The following is a 17,011-nucleotide window of genomic DNA, read 5'->3' on the forward strand; positions in this document are numbered from 1 at the left end:
ATTCCCTGATATTTATATACATGACCAACTTTATGGCCAACCGTGGTTATCTCAGGCAGTTGGAATGCAGAGACTTTCTCTTTTCTATCATCCCAAAGAATGCCTCCTGAAATTCCTTTATAGCCATCCCTTCTCTTACCCGTAACCCCTGGCCAGCCCTCCCTGTGTTTCTACACCTATCTCTGAGTGAGATAACTCTTGGGCTTTGTAAACAGAAGTCCATTATTCAAATAGTAGATACTATCTCTACCCTTTGTCCCAGCCAACCTATGGGACACCCTCTCTCATCATCTTCCTCCAAGTTCTGCTTTTCCCTGTTTCCCAGTGACCAGTATCATGACCTTCCACTTCATTCCCTTTAACCAATATTCCCTTAATCTCATATTGTCTGTTTCTCTCCCACTCTGCTCATTTTCTGACAAAAAGCAAAGACCAAAAATTACATATATGTGTTTCTAGAACAGAGACTTTATTTCTCACTAGTGATAAAAATTTTCTAGCACAATAAATATGCCTAAAATCTACTTAAAACTTAAGACAAATAAAAATAGCTAGTAAAGTCCATAAAACCAACAGCAGTGCTTTAATTAGATTATGGTGCTTTTTTGCATATGTTTTCCTTATGTGGTAATGTTTGGTGCCCAGAGAGGCTTAGGGCTATTTACTGCTGTCTAAAATTGGCTTTTTGGACCAGCTACACTTCCTTAAGCATCTTCACATTTTTTTTATTTTGCATCACAAATCAAAAATGCTACATTCAGCCAGTAGTTCAGTGCAATTAGTAGACTGTAAACTATTTGATCATCATGGAATCAGTGCATTAGTTATCTGTGATTAAACTTAATTTATGTGAATTGAATATGCAAGAAATATAATTTAACTGTACCCTGTATTAGTTCAAATTAAGTTCAACTGCATATAATAGTTAGCTGCTTTCTCTTGCAAAGGGATTTTACAAATACTAGGCAGTTTGGGGTTGCCGTGGCCAGGTGTCCCAAATTCTTTAAGAACTCAATCTCCTTCTGGCTGTCAGCTCTTATAATCTCTAAAGTGTGGCCCTGGTATTCATGGTCTAGGAAGGTAACTGGCTCTCCAGCCATCTCATCTATGTTCCAGGCTGGCAACAGATGAGGAAGAATAAACACATAAACACTTAATAAGGAGGCTTCACCCAGAAATGCTGCACAGTATTCTCACACCTCTATGGCAAATACCCCAACATCTGACTCAGTGAACTGTTCATGAGAATAGGAAATGTCATCTTTTAACTGGACTGCAATGCACCAACTAAAAATTTGGGATCTCTTACTAAAGGAAAAGGGGAGATTAGGTTGAGTGAAGAAATTTGCATTCCCTGCCACGGTCTTAACATAAATAATATGATGATTTAAAGATGTTATATCTCTTCATAATACTTTGAATTCTGTTAAAAGATAAAGCACATAAAAACCTTAATAAAAGTAAAACCTAGTTCAATCAGTATAGTGAATCATCAGAATTTAAATAGATTCATAGTGTCAGCAGTGCACAGATGGGCTGCATTTGAGCAGAGGTTGCTTGGAAGGATGCAGAATACTCAGGAAGCAACCACTTCTTTTCCCTGTCATTGGGAAACGGGTAAAAGCAGAACTTGGAGGAAGATGATGAGAGAGGGTGTCTTATGGGCTGGCTGGGACATAGGGTAGAGATAGTATCTACTCTTTGAACAGTCGTGGTCATGAAGATATGGAAAGTGCATATCAGATCTGCGTGTTTGACTGTGGAATTCAGTGCTGGAGGACAGAAAGAAGCAGAAGGTAAGGTTCCTGTCCCAAAAGGCGTTTCCATTTAGGCTGGGAAACAAGTTCAATAAATCCTTCAACTTTTCATGTATTCAGTATACAAGAGCTCTCAATACAGTGATAGAAGACAATCCACAAGTCGGTGTGTGATTTTTTTTTCCAGTCAAATGCATAGACGATTGGTGCTGTAAGTGATTGCATGTGTTCTGCTGATGAGGCAGTAAGAGTGTAACTAAAGGAAGAAGAGGTTTGAAAAGGAGTGGGTAAGGAAATCCAGGTTGCAGATTGGGGAGTTAACATTTATTGAGCTCCGCTCTGTGTCAGGCACTTTGTCAGGTGCTTTATGTAATCTGTGGGATAATTACTGTTATTCCATTTTTCAGATGAGGAGTCTGAGGCTCACATCAGTAATTTCTTGCGGTTGAGCAGCCAGCCAGGAGAGAGAGCAGAATTTGAATGCGGGTCTGTCCCAAAATATATGCTGTTTCCATTACAGAATTCCACCCCGATAGGAGTTGGGGTGGGATAGTGTTGTATAAATGTGTTGTCATCCAAGCCTCACTAGCTGGGAGGTTCTGGATGAGGTCACATTTATATATTCAGATTTCACTAGCTCAAAGTCTGTATCACTCATTTAAGAATTCTGATTTTCACCCAGTGAATCCATCTGCACTACTACCCGCATTGGCCTCTTCCATCTGGGAAAACTCGCCCTCACTGACCTTGACTGCTCCATGCAGAACCCCCCCACCCCACCATGATTCTCTCGGTCCTGAGAGTTTAGCAGTTTCTTTTACTGTCAGAAGCCACAGTGATTCCATGACATAGCAGGGTTGATTGATTCACTCGAATATTTATCAGGGGCTCTGTGAGATGGAGAGGTGAGCTAGAGCTCTGAACCTGGCTCTGACACAGAGGCAGGTGTTGGTTTAGTGAGAGGAGGCCAACAATAAGCATGATAATTGCTAGTTGTGGTAAATGCTATTAAGACAATAAACGGAGCAGTGTGATAGGAAATAATGACAGGCAGTGGGAGGGTGTTAGGGCTTCGAAGGAGACAGCCATTTCTTTTCATAAAGCCAGTTTATTTTTTTTTAACTCCTTGGAGCAATCATTCATATCAGGGTAGCTGGGCCAATATCAAATGAAGCAGCAGTTATGATGCCTTCCCTGGAGCCATGATTCCCCTCTAAATCCCACGCACAGTGCAGAATCCTACCAACCTCTCCTTCGTCCCTCCAATGGTTCTGAAACTTGGCTAAGTTATCAGAATCACTGGGAGATCTTTCAGAATACCTGGGCTCTGCCTTTAGAGACTAGAGTTAGTTGGTTTGGGATGGGTTTCAGGCATGAATTTTAAAGTTCCCAGGTGATTCTAGTATGTAGGCAAGAGTGCAAATCACTGGTCAGAGCAGTGGTTCTCAAACCACTTGAGCATCAGAATTGTCTAGAGGGACTAGTCATTGCTCTGCTGCCTCGTTTCCATTGCCTGGCCCAGGGTCATGGCCTGGGTGCCTCAAGAAACTCACAGTGGCTCCTGATTTTACGATGTGTGGTTCTCATACTTAGGGCAGTGACTCTCAACCTTTAATGGGCATATGAATCATCTGGGGAACTTGTTAAAATGCAGTTCTGAGTGGTTGCCAGTGGCTGGGGCGGGGATGGGGCGAGAAGGAGATGGGGAGTTGTTTTCATGGGTACAGAGTTTCAGTTTCGCAGGATGGAAAGGCTTCTGGGAATTGGTTGCACAAAAATGTGAATATACTTAACACTACTGAACTGTACACTTTAAAAAACAGTTAAGATGGTAAATTCTGTGTTGTGCATATTTTAGCGCAGTTATTTAAAAGTGCAGATTCAGTAGGTCTGGGGCAGGGCCTGAGTGTCTGCAATTCTTATAAGCTCCGAAGTGGTGCCGGTGGGAAAGCAGTTGCAGAAGCAAGGGTTCAGGGTGCATCAGGATTACCTGGGGGACTTGGTTTAATGTAGGCTCTTCGTCCTCATCTCCGAGATCTTGATTCAGCATGCCTGAGATGGGGCTCAGGTGTAGCTGCTCTAAACACCCCACTTTAAGAAATAATCTTCCATGGGCTTCACTTCCAAAGGTGAGATAGATTATTTACAGATGCAAAACTGAGTCTGGCATTTTATTTCATGTTTTAAATAAGAGTTTCTGTATGTTTCATAGCTTTATAAAGTGCAGTGGCTTCCCTAGTTCAGCGGGCTAGGAATGGAAAAGACGTTCAGCTGCAAGAGGGACTGGCCCCCAGAGTCCAGGGTCGTTGGCAGGCGCTGGGTTGATGACTGTCATGGAGCTCCTGGAATAGCATGTCCCCCAGCTGATCAAACCTCAGGGCCGCGCAGTATGCGATATCTGACTGGGTGTTCAGCAGGCCTCCTGTCCTATCACCAAACCGCCCCCACCCCAGCCCATCTCCAGTTCAGAGCAAGACCCAACAGCCAACCAACCCAGATCTACTCCTGGCAAGTCTATGGAGCCCCAGAATCATGCAGAGCTCTAACAGTTACTATTAACGTGCGTTTGCTCTATGGCAGCACCTTAGCCCCATCATCTCATGTAATCCTCTCAACACCCTGTGAGGTATTTGCTGTTATTATCACCATTTTATGGGTGAGGAAATAGAGACTCTGCTAAGTTGAGTAACTTACCCAAAGTCATAGGGCCAGTGTGTGACAGAGCCAGGATTTGAAACCAGCTTTGTCTGGCAAAGATGCCCAGGCTCTTTACACTGTGGAGAATGGCTTTCCATGGGCCTGGAATTTGGGCCAAGAGTGGACTGCAGCTCAGGAGCACTAATTAGCATAAGAGCTGTAACCTGTATGCCTACGGAGAGCCCTCCATTCAAAGTACGCTTCTCCACGTGGTGATCATTTTGCGTTGTACAAAAATACCAGGGCACTCTGTTGTACACCTGAAACTAATATTGTAAGTCAATTATACTTTAATAAACAAACGAAAACAAAGTGAAACTAATACAATATTGTAAGTCAATTATGCTTCAATAAACAAAACCAAAGTGAACTAATATAACATTGTAAGTTGATTATACTTCAATAAACAAACAACAAAGTACACTGACTGTCTTCAACACATGGCTGTCCACAGCAGAATTTCTATTTAGAGTAATTCGCGCTAAGGGGTAAATAAGGCTTAGCCTTCCTAGCAAGTAATGTTTTGAAAAGAGTAACTTATTAACCTAAATGGGTCCATGGTTGATAGAAAGTGTAAGAGAAATTCATGGGGGTGTGCTGGGGGTTGAGTATGGAGGGACTTTCCTTTAGATGAGATCTTTGAAACTGAAAGGGACCGTATGTCATCTGGTCCCATTTTTCGTTGTTTAAAGATGAGTTTACATAAAGCAAATTGACGATCGAACATGTTGGTTTGTTTTTTTTTTAATTTATTTTTGGCTGTGCTGGGTCTTCGTTTCTGTGCGAGGGCTTTCTCTAGTTGCGGCGAGCGGTGGCCACTGTTCATCGTAGTGTGCGGGCCTCTCACTATCGCGGCCTCTCGTTGTGGAGCACAGGCTCCAGACGCGCAGGCTCAGTAGTTGTGGCTCACGGGACCAGTTGCTCCGCAGCATGTGGGATCTTCTCAGACCAGGGCTCGAACCCGTGTCCCCTGCATTGGCAGGCAGATTCTCAACCACTGCGGCCACCAGGGAAGCCCATCGAACATGTTTTAATATAGATTCTCCCATGTCAGTTTACACAACTTTTTTTTTCTTTTAGCGTTACGCGGGCCTCTCACTGTTGTGGCCTTTCCTGTTGCGGAGCACAGGCTCCGGACGCGCAGGCTCAGTGGCCATGGCTCACGGGCCCAGCCGCTCCACGGCATGTGGGATCTTCCCGGACCGGGGCACGAACCCGTGTCCCCTGCATCGGCAGGCGGACTCAACCACTGTGCCACCAGGGAAGCCCCACAACTTTTTTCATCTAAGCCCCTCCCCTCCTCCTGTTCTAAACAGGAATTGCAGGTGAGATGATTAGAACGCATGTCTAACTATGGACTGAGCATTTATTGAGCATCTATTTGCCAGATTCTGTGCTGGAATTACAAAAATGAAAATAAAATGCATGATTCCAAGAAACTCACACTGTCCTGTGTAGATGTAATTGTCTTGGGTGCTGAGGCAGCTCAGAGGGGGAAGCAAATAGAACACTGGAAGGGACAGTTTAACTGAGTCTTGAAGGATGGCAGGCTTACGAGTTTACCAGGCCAGCAAGCAGGGGCAAGAACCTTCTGGGCAGAGAGCCAAAGAAGGGCACCTGAAAGCTCACAGCGAATGGTTCTCCCTGGAGCTGAGGGGCATGTGAAGAAGCAGCAGGATGTAGTGTTCGACCAGGTGGCAGGGCCAGAGAAGTGTTAGGGAGAAATGCAAGTGACTGTAAGAGGCATTAGCAGAGGTGTGTAGGCTGGGTGAGCCGGAGGCCGCTAGGATGGCCACACAGCCCCACAGGCCTGGGACTCCAAGGGCCCCAGAGGAAGGGAAGGCAGACTCGGGGATGCTGGGACTCACTTTCTTGATCAAAGCTCTCATAGTAGTGCTTTGTAGAACCTGATCGTCTCATCTGAGATCTTAGCTTCAACAGCGATGCCAGAGAAATACCAAAAAAAGATATAAATACCCAGCTGCAAGAATTTGGATCTGAAAGGAATAATAATCTTAACAAGTAGTAGACGTATTAAAGTACTAACGCTCCTGAAGTGAGGTTGGAGTAAGTTAAGGCCCCTCCCTAGATCGCTACTGGCTGTTTCTGCAGGAGCTAATAATGGCCGTCAGGCAGGTGTCACTGCAGCACTTAGTACGTGCAGCACCCTGCCAGCACCTGCTCACCTCTTTACAAGCATTAACTCTCTCCACTGCTCCTTCCAGCTTCCTCTCAGCCAAACACGCTGTCTGGGCAGCACGCTGTCTTTGCAGGCTTCCTGGCAATCTCCATGCGACCGTGAGGTTAGGGCGGCCTGATTCCTGTTTGCCCAAACATAGGAGAACACAGTGTTTTTTTCCAGCCTGTTTTTCAACTACTGATATGTGGAGAAGTAGGAAGCTTTCCTCCCACCCAGTGCTCCAGCAACACACACACACACACACACACACACACACAATGAACCACAATAGCACAACATTTAGAAATAGACTTTTCTATGTTACTTGGCTCTCTGAATAGCCTTTCCTGCATATAGAATGACAGAGTGTTTGTTACATTCAACATTGAAGTTGAAGAAACTGAACCCCAAGTAGGTTCAGTAACCTGAATCTGGTCATACAGCTAGTTAGTGGCAAAGCTGAAATCAGACACATCTAACTCTTAGCCAGCACTTTTCCATTATACCTCCTCCTAACTCCCTCTCAAGCCATTTAAAAAAGAAATATATGAGGACTTCCCTGGCAGTCCAGTGGTTAAGACTCCACTGCAGGGGACACAGGTTCAGTCCCTAGTAGGGGAACTGAGATCCGACATGCTGTGCCACGTGGCCAAAAAATTAAAAAATAAAATAAATTCAAAAAGAAATATCTGGAGAAGCAAATGATCCATGTAGAACTAATCATTCAATAATCAACCATACTGGTCCCTTGATTAACGATATTAAGTAAAATTCCCCTGAAACATAGGGAAAGTTTCTAGTGAACCATAGTTGTTTGGTTAGATATTTCTTTGATCCCTGCAGGCATCCGTAAAGAAATGGCCTGGAGGAAAGCAAAATTTCAATCAAAAAAAGGAATCTTTTAGGCAGAGAGAACTCCTGCCAATCTGAGCATTTAAGCCTCCAAAAATAGTATCACATAATTGATGTTACGAGTGTGTACAGCTCAGGAGCCCAGGAATCTGCATATACTTTATAAATATTAAGATATTTCCAGAAAACTGAAACCAGATCATGAGGAATATACTCTCATATTTTTATACATGCAACACAAAATTCACATCCCTGACTTTAACCTAAAATCTGTGTAGCAAACCATCCTTTTACCAAAATTACTTTGCTCGGAATCTGATCCAACTGAGAAGAGGGTGCCTGAAGCCTCAGAGGGGAAGACATTCATCCTCTGAAAACCAGGTAAACAGAGGATGCTAAAACTGGAAAAGAAGGTTACCAGATCAGGGTCTTTGCATTTCATTCTCTATCTTGCCATGTTTCAGAAAGAGGACTTTTAGCCACTGGGAGACATGTTCCAGGATCAGAGAAAATTTAACTGTCTGCCTTTTGAAAATTATGATGATATGGTTTTATGTACCCTGATTTTCTGCCACCGCCAGGATTAGATTTAGTTTTTTAATTTATCTGAATTGTGGTACATCCTAATTAACTAGGTTTCAGATCTTGGCGGGGGTGGGGTTTGTACTAGGAAGATGTACATCATCTCAAGAAGAATGTCCCAGCTGCTATTTGGACCCAGCCGTTCTACTTCCAGGAATTCGGTCTAAGGAAATATTTCAGAAGGGAAAAATGCTCACCATGCAGAGATGTTTATAATCAACTTTATGATAGCAAAAGGCAGGAATGAGCAACAATTAGACAATGGTTAAATAAACAATGATAGCAATTCAGTGTGAATATTTTGTAACCATTGAAAATGATACATAGAAAAGCATGTAAGAAACAATCGCATGAGTATTATACCTCAAAATTTTATACTTTAGAGTTTACGGATTGTGTTTATATTACATTATCTCACTAATGCTTCATCATAACCTTGTGAAATAGAAGCAGCTCTCTCCATTTGCTGATAGAAAAACAGACTAGTGGAGCTAACATGGTTTGTCTCGGATCACTCATGAAGTATTCAACACATTGACCACAACAATTCAAAAACCATAGGCGTATAGATCAAGACTGGAAAGACCAGAAAACAAGTTGCAAATAGTTGCTCTGTTAAAACGGAGTGTTTTTCCTCTGTGAGTGTGTGTGTTGGGGGTGGGGGGGTTGCAGGTTTGTTTTGTTTGTTTGTTTGTTTTGGTAAAACTCCTTTAAACACTGAATACTTCTAAGATTATTTATCCTAATCATTGATGCCAAGTTCTTCAGCTTCCTTATTAGACATCAGAATCTTGAGATTACCTATGACGGGTTGTCTTTGCTTTTTGCAGATACACACTAAATCATATTCATGGCCTGCATTCTCATACAGACAGGAGGGTTCTCTGGGATGGCCAAACAAGTGGCTTTTACATCTCGCCCACCTACTACATCCCCAACTCCAATGCTGCCATGGCCACAGGGGAGCCCATTCCCACTGAATCTTGCTTGAGACATTCGCTTATATACCCACTAAAGTAGTTCCTCTCTGAAAATCAAGTCCTTGAGTCCTTCGGGGTTGGAAGTTTCCAGAGCTGCTTTCTGGAAAGGTGTCCTGTAGCCAGAGTGATTTGGTAGATACATGTGATCAAGCTTTCAGCTTGTGTCCCTGGTTTAATATGACAAATCTCTCATCCCCAATATTTTGTTCCCTTTGTTTCTCTTTGTTCTCTTTGAGTCTCAGTGTCTTTTCCAGGACATAAACATTCTCCATTGGGAATGTTCATTCTAATTCAAACATCTCCAAAGCTGGAACAAGTAGCACATAAGACAGGATCAGGATTCTCCTTGTCAACACAGAAACGGACATCACTCCCATGGAGACCATCCCTAGAAACGGACATCATTCCCATGGAGACCATCCCTTTTCTCGTACAGCAGGAACAATTTCTGGTGGAAAGTCATCTTTAAAGGATTACCGCCTGGCTGCAACTTGACTGTAAACACAAATATGACCAGAGGAACTGAAATCCCCAAATAGTTTTCAGTTATCAGTGGGCATCCAGGGGATACAGTGTGTACAGCGTGTGTGTGTGTGTGTGTGTGTGTGTGTGTGTGTGTGTGTGTGTGTTTAAATTCTCAGATCTTAAGGACAGAGAGTACTTTCAGAGATCCAAGTTTGAAAACCATCGCTCTAACCCCGCAGCCTTTGGGGCTGCGGGGTTAGAGCGACGAATTCTCTCTCTCCTCCCTTTCAGGATCAAGCTTTCTGGAAGAATTGTCCAAACACATCATCTCCACTTCTTTCTCTAAAGCATTCTGGCTTCAGGCCCTGCCACTCCACTGACTCTGTCCTTCCAGAAACACCTTTGGAGGAATCAATGGGCACAGCCCTTACGTTGTCATGTACACTGTCCCTGGGGCATCCACCTGCAATGACAGATGGAAATTGGTGATAAGTAACCCACTCCCAGCTCTGAGGTGCATATTCTTCACTGTTTCTAAGATTCCTCCCCGCCTTGTCCCAAAAGATTAGTTGCCTGTAGGGTGACTTGCTTGACAATATACCCTCTTGTTTTCTTCTCTTCCTCATTTCCTTACCACTGTTTCTTAGGATCATCCCCCAAATAAACGGCTTGCATTCAAGTCCTTGTTTCAAGATCTGCTCTGGGACAAACCCCAAATAAGACTCAGTATTTCTTCTGGGAAGTAGTTACTTCTTTGGGATGCAGAGACGTGGGGCTACCAGTCCTCCCATTGGCTGAACCCAAGCAGAAGGCAGGAAACCTGGGTGACACTGTGCATACGAGGCTCAGCCTCTAAAAGGATGGAGCAGCACAGAGGAGGTTGGGGGAATGCCTCTGGAGGAAATGGGGTGCAGGAAATAGGACATAACACAGCACCATTACAGGCAGACAGGCTAGCCTACCATGCTGCTTTGATGGAATTCCTTGTGGCCATTGGATTATGTGGAGCTCTAGGACTTATTAGGCCTACATGTATTTCCTGATTTTTCTATAATAGATACACTTTACTTTTGCAAGAGGGATAAAAACTTAAGACAATGTATATCAAAAGATAAAAATCATGCTTTTAAATGAGATACGTCTTTATAACAATTACACATCGTAAACATGTGACTCAGAAGAGCCTAAAAGTCTAATCTGGTCTTCATTTGGGGTCCATTGTGATTAACCCAGGGCACTGTAATTAGGATGGCAGTATCTCTATGTAATAGTTATCTCAGTGTTTCAGTTTTGGGCCCAGATGAGAAAACAAGCAAAACTAGTAATATTGTCATTACATTGCTGAACAAGATCCATTACAAAAGCCATGTAGAGTATGTGAAAGTTCTGCTTAGGGGAAGCAACAGCAAAATATAATTTCAGTTCTAGTTCACTTTTAAATATATTTTGTTTAATTCTTCAGGACAGACAAATTTAAATGTCTGGTCACTGAAGGAGAAAGAGCAAGGAGAAAACAACACAAAGGATATCTGTTAGGATACATGTTGTCAGCCCCTTCTCCCCTCAAAAGAGTCGTTCTTTCTTTCTTTCTATTTTCTAACTATATTTCAAAATTAGAAAAATATTTTTTTGTAAAGTCTCTGGAACTCTATAATCTCTCAAAAGGAAAGCCTCTTGATAAGGTTTAAATACACATCACACATGCTCTGTGGGTTAAGAATCTATTAAAAATCAAATCTGCAGGAACTTGGATATTTTTATACACAAATTTTTTATATACACTATTTGTGTATAATTTATATACACAAATTATTTTTATGCACTATTTTTCTACATCAACCGATGTCAGAATTCCTAGCAAGAATCAGGTAGGATTTTACTCTTTCAATAACGTGGTTTATTCCTCTGTTATGACACGATCCCCATAGTAGATTTTTATCTCGCTGTGATTATCTCCCATTAGGACATTGGAGCACAAGGAAAAATCAAGAGTATCGTTAACATTGGTCTGGGCTAAAGAAATGCTTTTGGCTTTTTAAAAATTGTGGTAAAATATATATAAGTGAAATTTACCATTTTAAATTTAGCTGTACAGTTGACTAGCATTAACTACATTTACAAAGTTGTGCAACCATCACCACTATCCATCTCCAGAACTTTTTCATCTTCTCCAACTGAAACTCTGTACCCATCAAACAAAAACTCCCCATTCCCTGCCCCTACTGCCACCCCAGCCACTGGAAACCACCATTCTACTTTCTGTCTCTATGAATTTGACAGTTCTACGTACCTCATATAAGCGAAATCATACAATATTTATCCTTTTGTGTCTGGCTTATTTCACTTAGCGTCATGTCTTCAAGGTTCATCCCTATTGGAGCTTGTGTCAGAATTTTCTTCCTTTTTAGGGCTGAATACTATTCTATATTTTAATATATGCCACATTTTGTTTATCCGTTCATCTGTCGATAGACACAGGTTTTCCACTTTTCAGTTATTTTGAATAATGCTGCTGTGAACATTATTATGTACAAATATCTGTTTGTGTATAAAAATATCCAAGTTCCTGCAGATTTGATTTTTAATAGATTCTTAACCCATAGAGCATGTGTGATGTGTATTTAAACCTTATCAAGAGGCTTTCCTTTTGAGAGATTATAGAGTTCCAGAGACTTTACAAAGAAATATTTTTCCAATTTTGAAATATAGTTAGAAAATAGGTGTAAACAAGGAGAGAGGCTTAACACAAAGGAAATAAAAGTGCAGCTTAATGACAGGATGTAAATATCAAATACCACAACCTCTGTAATACATCCTGCATTTCTCCTTTTATAGATATTTGTTTTAGCTTCCTGGAACTGAACATAAACAGATGAAAACGTGGGGGGCTGAGTTGGTTAGAGTGCTCTTAGAATGATACTTAACTCTAGTGAAAATTACTTAACACTGATTTAAACTCTTTGAAGTTACTTCTTCGCGTTTCAGGAAACTTAATTTTCTTGCTTAAAAATGGACTTTAAAAAAAAATCTATTTAGGAACTCACATAGCTGCTACCTCTGGCATCTAGAAACTTTGAAAGAGATTTTGTTTTAGCTTCAAATACCACGAGATTTTTTTTTCTTCACAACCTGAGTGGTTTGCTATAAACACAGCAAGCACATTAACCCTGTCAGAGGGCGAGATAAGACAAAACAGATGGTCCATTGCGCGTCAGCCCACATGACCCCAAAAGGTGATTCTTATTTTGAAAACCAGGCAGAGGAGATGTTTAGTGGAGGAAGTATGTAGCTCAAGCAAGCTTTTTAGCTGTAAGCTGCTGGCAATAGTCCTTGTAGCTACAAGCTCGGGCTGTTGCTAGGTAACCATTTTGAAATGGACATCTAGCAACTATTAACTGCTATCCTCCTTATCTGCTTCATTATTCCATGAACAGACTTGCGATTCCTAAATCCTGTTTAACATCAAAAGTCGGGGGTGGTGGTGGGGTGGGGAGAGAGATTTTAGACTATTAGTGCCTATTTATGGAAATACCTGAAAGAAAAGCAACAATGCCAGTCATGAATGACTATTTTCTTAATAGTTCTACTGTTTTAGACCACATACTTACCACCTTCCAACCAACATGTTAGTGTTTTTATTTTGTGTTGCTTCACATTTTAATTTATTTTTATTTATTTATTTTTGCCTTTTATTTTATTATTTTTTTTAAATCTTTTTTCAGTTTTATTGAGGTATAACTGACAAATATTGTATATTTAAGGTGTACAATGTGATGGTTTCATGTGAATATACATTGTGAAATGATCACCACAATCAAGTTAATTAGCATTCATTACCTCACATAGTTACCTTCTTTTTTTCACTTCTTCTCCCCTCCCCCCTCCCCACCTCCACTCTGGCAACCACCTGTTTGTTTTCTGTATCTGAGTCTGTTTCTGTTTAGTTATGTTTGTTCATCTGTTTTGTTTTTTAGATTACACTTATAAGTCACATCATATGGTATTTGTCTGACTTATTAGTGTAATACCCTCTAGGTCCATCCACGTTGTAGCAAATGGCAAGATTTCATTCTTTTTTGTAGCTGAGTAATGTTCCATTGTATATATATACCACGTCTTCTTTATCCATTCATCTACCAATGGGCATTTAAGTTGCTTCCATGTCTTGGCTATTGTAAATAATGCTGCAATGAATATAGGCATGCATATGTCTTTTTGAATTACTCTTTCTGTTTTCCTTTGAAAAATACCCAGAAGTGGAATTGCTGGATCATATAGTAGTTCTATTTTTAGTTTTTTGAGGAACCTGCATACTGTTCTCCATAGTGGCTGCACCAGTTTACAGCCCCACCTCACTGTGGGGTGAGAGGATCAGAGTTAAGGTTGCTTTAATTTTTAAAGGTTATACTTCTTAACATTTCTCCCCAAATCCAGTAAGTGTGTAATTTTGATATAAAGGAAACAAAAGCTAAATTTATACTGTCATTCAGCTCATTTTAAAAACTCTTCTGTGAGGATAATGAGTTCATGTGAATTATGTTCCTGATCAATTATTGCTCCATTCAAGGGCATAATCTTTTTGTGAGCAAGAGTCCACTTTATTCCCCCCCCCTCATTGTCTAGAGTTAGGTGCTTAAGGAGACATCAGAGTGTCTTAGAAGGAGAGTTATGTATTGAAAAGTTATGTACCATCACTTTGTGAGGGATTCAGGGATTTGTGGAAGAGTAAAAGCCAGGGAGGAAAAGATACAAGTAAACTCTATATTAGTTGGGATTAGATTCCTTTGTGACAGGAAATTCAAAATAAGAGTGGGGTAAGCAAGGCAGAAGTTTCTTTTTCATTCCATGTAAATTTAGCTGGTATGGTGGCTCCAAAGTCATGAGAAGAAGATGGGTTTCTTCTTTTTGTTTCCATCATCATCAACCTTGTGGTCCAAAATCAGTGTTCCCACTGGGCATCGTGTCCTGTTCTACCCAGTAGGAAAGAAGAAAAGTGAGAAGGGCATCCCCTCCCTTTAAGGACACTCCTGGAAGTTTCACATCCCCCTTCCAACTAGACCACAATGTTCATGGACAGTTTCCTTTGCCTGTAGTCTGACAGACTCCACTCATTTCCAAAGTTACTTAGGTTAACACTTGATCCTCCCACCCCCCAGTGAGGTTGCTTCATACATTTATAATACAGATAAATTGTTTTGTCACATTCTGCATTCCATCTCAGGATCGCTCACCCTCCTAAATGATTTATAAATTTGCCTATATTAAGATTCATTCTTTCTGCTATAAAATTCTATGGTTTTGTTACATATAATTTTAAATATTAAATATATTGTTTAATGTTATTTTAAATATATCTAATAATTTAGTATTTTAATATCATTTGAATATAAACAATAGCAAATAGTTTGCCTAGGGTTGCACAGCTGTTAAGTGGCAAAGCTTGAAATCAAAGCCAGATGAGTGAACCTCCAAAGCCCCCATTCCTTCTGCCATGCCATTTTCTTCTTCTAAGAATCTTAACTCTGAATCTTCTCGTATGATAGGGAAAACTTTAGCTTTCCACGTGTAGAGTTGCTTGCTCTTTCCCATATATTGGCTTAATACTTTCTAGATATCAGGTCAGGTCTGGAGAGTGACTATGGAAGGGTTTGTTTTTAGAATTGCCAAGTGCCACTGGATGAAGACAGCACATTGACAACTGATTTGATAATAGATCAATGAAAGGGCACAGGCCAGTCAAAGCTGTGGATGGGGCCTCATTAATGGTCAACTGTAAAATTTCGTTCCATCACCCACCCATTTCCCCTTGTTGTTTTAATATTTTGGACCTGTCAGTACCTATTTGCAATCTCTGCTACCTCCAGCTGCCCAACAACTAGCTGATACTTCTGTTTATCCATCCCTCGCTGTCTCATTACCCTGCTGTGCCCTCTCACCTCACACTTTGTAATATACTCAGTAAAGTTGCTTGCCTTCTGTTGATCATGGATGGGCTGTGGAGGCTGAAAGAAGGTGGAACTGGTTCAGTGGCAAAGGAAGGACATGAGCGTTGTGTCAAAAGTTTGCAGTCCAAGGAGGAAAACAACTGCCCTTTTCGTAGAAACTCAGCTAAAATTCAAAATGAACCCACTGTATTTTTCTCTTCCCTGACCTGCCACTCCAATGTGCTATGTGGTGAGGACCATTCATTTTCCTCCCTTATTGATTCTGCCTTCTTCCTTGATAGAGAATCGTTGAATGATACCAGGCTAATGGCTGTCCAGAATAATGTTTTCCAGACTCTCTGGAAAACACTGTAGTTGATAAAGTTGCCTCCCACATGGGTGCAGGTTAACAACAGTTCTGAAACTGCCCTGCATGTATACTGGAATTGAACAATTAAGTAAATGGATGTGGATGGTAGGAACCAGTTTTCTCACTGTTGAAGCAAGGGAAGTCAGCTATAATGATCAATATGGTAATGGATTTGAGTTGAAGATACCTGTATGAATTCATGTTTAGATTAATATAGATGCAAATAGTTACATAGAAATATTTATGGATATGTGTAAATACGTGGGTTAGTATATGTACATATAGTTTCTCTTTTAGCTGAGAAGCAAAAACATCCCAGTAACAGTCAGCATATTTATCATCCAGATCTTGATTTCTAATACCATCCTCCAATAAAAGGAACCGAGGCTTCTCAAGAAATGGCTAATCCGAGGACTGCGGCAGAAAATATGCAAGATGAGCCTGGAGCATCTTATAGAGCCAGAAATTAAAGAAGTGCTAAAAAAAAAAAAAAATCCATAATGAAGGACTATGTTAAAGGGACAAGGACCCAACTGAAAGAGTCCCCAGTGGTCAAAGGTGGAAAAACTTGAGCAAGAAAAGAAATTAAAAAGTGTTGGATTATAACCCAAGTATATTTTAAAAACAAACCTTGAGTCCACACTGATATAGAAAATGACTGAATAAATAGAATCTTCAAATAATTAGTGCAGATAGTCTGCCCTCAAGGAGGTGGATCATAGCTCGCTACTCTTTAAGTGTGAGCTGTGCATAGTGACTTCCTTCTGAAGAGTACAGAATGGAAAAGGGGAAAAAGAAGGCAAAGTGACCGTAAAGTTACCATAGGGAAATCTGACACGTTACCTCAGCCAGGTGATTAAGGTTAACATCAACAATGATAACTCACGTTGATGGTATATGCCCTTGACGTGATATGATGAAAATGGTCTTCCTCTTAAGAATACTTAACCCCAGTCTAATGAGAAAACAACTAGACACATCTCAGTGGAGGGACATTCTACAAAATATTTACCAGTATTCCTCAAAACTGTCAAGTTCATCAAAAAGAAAGTCTGAGGGCTTCCCTGGTGGCACAGTGGTTGAGAGTCCGCCTGCCGATGCAGGGGACACGGGTTCGTGCCCAGGTCCGGAAAGATCCCACATGCCGCGCAGCGGCTGGGCCCGTGAGCCATGGCCGCTGAGCCTGCGCGTCCGGAGCTTGTGCT

At 41.2% G+C, this 17,011-nt stretch overlaps 1 protein-coding gene across 1 annotated transcript in view; it reads left to right on the forward strand.

Moving 5' to 3' along the window:
• The window catches only part of LOC114897444 (proline-rich protein HaeIII subfamily 1-like), a 30,002-nt gene extending 13,596 nt beyond the window's left edge, over positions 1-16,406 (forward strand). The window contains 2 exon segments of the mRNA XM_029226203.1: positions 1,710-10,026; positions 16,152-16,406. The gene's annotated coding sequence lies outside the window, so the exon portion shown is untranslated.
• The last annotated feature ends 605 nt before the right edge of the window (positions 16,407-17,011 follow it).

This window comes from Monodon monoceros, unplaced genomic scaffold (genome assembly GCF_005190385.1).
Source record: "Monodon monoceros isolate NGI ecotype Baffin Bay Population unplaced genomic scaffold, NGI_Narwhal_1 Super_Scaffold_17, whole genome shotgun sequence".
Classification (NCBI taxonomy): domain Eukaryota; kingdom Metazoa; phylum Chordata; class Mammalia; order Artiodactyla; family Monodontidae; genus Monodon; species Monodon monoceros.